Below are 5,886 nucleotides of genomic sequence, written 5' to 3' on the forward strand. Positions count from 1 at the left end.
CGTCCTTTATCCTGTTGCGAGCACGTAGATGTCGCTGAGGTGCCGGGACATGCGCAGCACCACCAGGTTAGCGCTGGCCCGCAGGGAAGGAAGCAGGCTGACACGTTTGCGTTCAGTGCCTTCGTTGGCGACGGACACCGGGAAGCGTCGACCGTCCGGTGGGGCAGACCGACCAGCGGGCGATCCGCAGGAGCACAACATTGAAGATAGTGGACACAAGTACTTGCAGCAATCTGTAAGAAGAAGTAGGCAAACTTGTAGCGCATCTTTGCAATGCTGCCCCCAGACCCGCTGGGATGCCCTCGACAACGTCAGGGCATGTTACAATCCATCTTACAACCCATTTCTTACAAAAATCGCCCTTTGTTTCCCTCGAACGAGAATCGACAGGTTGTTTCACGTGCTGCGATTGGAACTACGATCCAGACGCACGCGTCGCAATGCGATTTTCAGAGGGGCCTTTCACATGATTACGATTTCAACAATGTGACTGGTGCGACGCCCAGGGTTGCTTGCTGTGAGGTTTTGTGGCACACCCCGGATACTTCTTTTATTGCAATGAAGAAAACGCGTACATTATAATTTTGTTGACCTGTCTTTATTCGGAGCAAATAATATGCGTGTTTTGTGACTTCAAAAACGTTTTTAAGTTGAAGTTTCCTTTGGAGTGCGCAACGGCGGTTTCTGTAGTTCACTGCGCAGAGGCATGACGTACGAACAATAGTTGTTCGCAGCTAGTTGTATAGCGCTGTGTGTTGTCTCATGTGTCTTCTCCAAGTTGTTCTGGCTGCCATACAACAAATTACAAGATGACCAATCAACAAGCCCATATAGCTAACCTCACCGCATGTGAAGTATGTGGAAGTCGGTCGCAGCGAAGTCGTCGTGTCAGCGGCGCAAGATCCTCGCGCTGCCGGTGCGAGGATCTTGCGGGGACGTCGCCCACGTGCCAACTCTGCCGTGTTGGTCTTAAACTAGCTGAGGACTCGGAGATGTTGACTCGCGGGCATATTCGCCAGGATATGTGAAGCCCAACGTGCAATCTGAGGTAGTTCTTGATTCTAGTTTTATTTCCGATGTAGATGTAAGCTGACTTATCAGAAAGCTGGATGCCAAACAGGCTAAGAAAGTCCGCAACGTTGTCGAGAGCTTGTTAAATCATTCTTGATTCCTGTATAAGATAGCTTTCCCATAGACTGCGGTACTTCTCGTAGTATGTATGTGTTCAACAACACCTACATACTACGGGTGGGCCAAATGTGCCTCCAACTCTCACCTGGAATTTTATTTCTTTCAAAAGGTTATGGTTGAACTTGAGTGCTCTACCACAAATTTTCTTGCTCATTGTTCCTCCTAATAGAGTAGCATGCGGTAATGCATTAAATGCCTCTTCACTCTCTTTATTCTTTTATGAGCAATATTACGCAATGACCTCTAATAAAGTTTGTGCTCGTTACCCCCCACTCATGCCTTCCAGAAGGAACAACTCTTGAAAAAGGTTTTCTTTCTGCTGTGTGCGTGATATATTAGCATTCATGTCTTTCGGCATTTATGTATCTGTAGAATTAGCTACCTGATTGAGTACTTACTGTGTCTGATCATGCTTATGTGTGTAGTGCTGTGGAACAACGCATATTGACGCAATGAATGTTTTCCACAATCGAAATGTCGGAAAGATGCTTCGTTTACAAACGTGCCCTTTGCTTTCGGTTGGTATTGGTATTGCTAGTTAGATTTTGCATATAGATGCACTCCGTATGCAATGGCCTTTGGGTTCAATAAACGATGATGAACTAAATCTAGATGCAAGAGCTTTGACTCCTGTCGAAAGGTGACTGCCACGGCTGGAAATTCAACCACTCACCTTGTGTAAGTAGCAGAATGCCATAACCACTATGGCAGGTGAATGAATTGAAGAACAATTTTGTTGCCGAGATATTTGTGTTCATTTTCCTGCCTGTACCTTGGTAAAATATTGCAATAAATGTGTGCCATAACACAAATGCTGCTTGGGACCATTTATTGAATAAACTGCTATTATGTAAAGTTGAAATGCGGAAATTTCTTTTAAGATCCCAGGGTGAAATGGTCTTGCAAGTAACATGGTACTTTATTGCTTATAAAAGTAGTAATGACAGAGTATATGGTTAATAGTGAGTTTACACACCAATAAACGTGATCACAAACTTATTAAAAACTGTTATTAGACGCATGTTATGTGTGGATATTTCTGCACATTTGATTAGCTGTGGACGTGCGAGAACTGTTTGTACTTACAGGATGCAATTATTCACAGGAAGGAATGCAAGTGGCTGACTTCACTGCACAGTTTTGATTTCCCTTTGTTTCACCTACATAAGAAAAGGCTATTTGCTTGCTTTTCACAGTGTTGCACGAGTTTTACAAGACGTTGCGGGAGGGTGCCTTGTCACTGTTCCACTGCAGCAAGTCAATAATGTTATGTAACTGTTTAATTACCGTTCAATTTAAAGCAAGAGTTAATAGGTGTACCGTAAAGATACAAAGTCCGCAGCATTTTGAAGGCTTATGAGTTTCAGTGCAGGAAAAAGAACATCCATCACAGAAGAGATGCAACTTAACGTGCATGAAATATTCGAAAACAAATTGACGACGCTGTTTACTGAAGCCAGGGAACTAAATATGCTATCGTAGAAAATTCATTACGATAATCTGCATGTTTGGCAGGTCACATTTATTAAGCAAGTGGGGTAAGGTAACCTTTCAACATGCACTGGGAAATCTGCGCGTGAAAAATCCGACCGGAAAAGAATGGAACTAAACTTTCGCGCGTTCGGGTGCTTTGATGTCTTGTCATTTGCCCTTGCCGAGGTTGCAAATATAAACTGCTCCGTACGCACGATTTTTGTGTGCTGCTCAACGAAATAAAATTGCGACGACCCCGAAAGGCCCTGTCGTCTGGTGGGGATCGAACACCTTGTAGTATTGGCCACTCGCAAAGGTGTGCCTATAGCTTACGAAGCAAACGTGAAGAAGCATTTCGTTTGCTACGTAGTGTGTCAGCGAACGTATAGAAATCGGAGAATGGAATCGGTGGACAAGTTCTTTATTCTCCCTTCACGTAGGTACCGGATTCGGGAATCCACGTCTCCGCGCATTGCACTTGCTGAACGAGACGTCATTTCCCAAAACAAACCGCGAAATAGCTGTCGGCGCAACTTCGACGGAAAATCGCAGCGATCGCTGCGACGGTGCGGCGCTGCGCCCAATCGGTTGGTCGCGTCGAAAAGGGGCGAGGGGGTCGGCATTGCCACTGCGATTTCCGTCGCATTGCGACAGAAATCGCACCTCCAGTAAGACGAAAATCGCATCATGTTGAACATGTTTATGTCCTGCTCTCCTCAAATGTTGCCGTAAGTAACATCTCATACTCGCCGTGGTTGCTCAGTGGTGTTGGGCTGCTGAGCCCGAGTTCGCAGGATCGAATCCCGGCCACGGCGGCCGCATTTCGATGGGGGCGAAAACAACCGTGTGCTTAGATTTAGGTGCACGTTAAAGATCCCCAGGTGGTCGAAATTTCCGGAGTTCTCCACTACGGCGTGTCTCATAATCAGAAAGTGGTTTTGGCACGTAAAACCCCATAATTATTTCAAGTAACGTCTGATGTCAAGAAGCGCGCCTGCCTTCTTATTTATTTATTTATTTATTTATTTATTTATTTATTTATTTATTTATTTATTTATTTATTTATTTCAATACCTTCAAGGCCCAGCCGGACGTTGCAGAAACGAGTGGAAATAAAAGGGTCTAATCATAATACAGCAAAAAAGAAAACATTATGAAAAAACAGCAATAGAAAGCACAAGTTTACGCTAAACGCAAGGACACAACAGGTAACCATGCAGATTATTCAAATACATAGCTACACACGATTTCAACATTCTCAAATATCTATGCATCCCCACAAAGAAGGACGCAATGTGCTGCAACTCATGAGCCGGCCGTATTTTTTTAACCATCGGGTGGTCTTCTTTACGTTTCTCTCGGTTCGTTTTTTGGTAAACGCTCTTGCAGGTCCACCTCCACGAAGTGCATGACACCCAGAGCGCGAGTGGACACGGACTGATTTTTAAAAAAGGGGGACGCCACACGGCGCTGAGAACTGGAGTTTATTTGAAAAATTTGTCTAATATATAAAGCATAATGATCTTATCCCAGCTGCTTGGCATAATCAAAGACAACTATCTAGATAACTATACAGATAACCAGGTGGAACGAAGCTTTACCAACTCATCCGATTTTTCGTCCTACTGAATCTCCGTGAATTAGCCTTACTGAGTGTCTGCGTTCTAGTTGCTACGGTCGAATTTGATAACATCTTTCCAGACATGGCTAAACATTTTTCCTGCCGATATCTAAGTAGTCTTTCGAAGGACCATCTTGCACATCTTGAAATAAAGACTGCGCGGCCGATGAATTCTCGTACAAAAAATGAGTTGATTTACCATTGATGTATTGTTGGGTAATTGTTGAATCAACAGACTTTCAACAAAATTTTAAAAGTTGTACAGTTCCCTGATGCACAATGATATTACCATTGAGAGTTTCTCAATAAATAATCTATTGGGTAATTTGTGTTGAGTCTTGTAGTTGTGTTTTTGTTGTGTAGCAGTCGAGTCCAGCATATAGTAATTAGGATTCGCATATGAGCGCGACATTTGACATTTTTAATGCCAAGCATTCTTTGCCTCGTTCTTGTCACTTTGCGGTGGCGCTTTCATGAAAAGTAAGTTGTGTGAGCGAAGGTGGCATCGAACATCAGCGTCGCGCACAGCAGCCCGGCGCTTTCCAAAGCCAGGCCGCCCCGTGTCCCTTGCTTCGCGGCGCAGTGTTGCCAGACGGTGCCGCCGCCGGGCCCTCGTTCGTAGCGATTTACGCTGCGTAGAAACTGCGACGTTGAACCAGCTTCACGAGCGCCCGCGTTCGCAATGTGTTAACATTTGTTCGCCGGCCTACAAATGCCAGCGTCGTCTTTTGCACACACCAGATGGCATAGCTGTAAGTAGTATCCGAAATGTGCACGTCTCAAGGAGCAGGCGAATGCGGAATTCACTTGCAAGCACGGTGACCGAGCGAGTGTGGAGTTCCCCAAAAGGAGATGCAGCGCAACTGTAAGGCGCGCGCGGACACTGACTTTGAGCATCGGACGCGCTGTGGGAACCGTGGGATGCAAGAGCGCCCAGGCTGTAAACATACACCTGAGAGATCTTGGAATTTCCTACGCCTGTCTGGAAAGCAAGTGGTACTAGAGATCAAACAACAAACGCCCTTTCAGATCGCAGCGCGCAGCCGCTATGACCATTGACTTGAAAGAGCTCCGGTTTCAGCAACAGCCCAGAGTAAAAAATAGCCAAATGATCTCAAAATGTAGCCCAAAATAGCCAGAGCCAAACTTTTCGTGAGCGAAAAGTAGCCGAAAACATAGCCAACGTTTGGTTATGTTCTGCAGGTGTCTTGTAGATGGTGTCCAAATCTCGGCGCGTAATTCCGGCTCCAAAATTACTTCCGGCACATACAACCAGCCCAACAGGCCTCAAGATGTGCGTAAAGAATTCGAGCGAGAGCTGCCACTCAGACGTGGATTGGGACGCAACTTGTTGTCACAATGAGCCGAAAGATTTCCGATTTACTCATGACATTATTGGTATTTACAGCGCCACGTTCTGAGCTAACTTTAGTTAACGCTTTGCTTTACCCGAGACATTCTTCTATCAGAGTCGGGCAAAATATTGCCAGTTCCAAACTCAAGGTTCATCTTCGACTAGTCACGATCGAGCGTGGTCACCTTTTGCTTGATTAGTGTGGCCTTTCTCTTGACCACACTAATCAATTATTTGATTGATTAGT

Source organism: Dermacentor andersoni, chromosome 9 (genome assembly GCF_023375885.2).
Source record: "Dermacentor andersoni chromosome 9, qqDerAnde1_hic_scaffold, whole genome shotgun sequence".
Lineage (NCBI taxonomy): Eukaryota > Metazoa > Arthropoda > Arachnida > Ixodida > Ixodidae > Dermacentor > Dermacentor andersoni.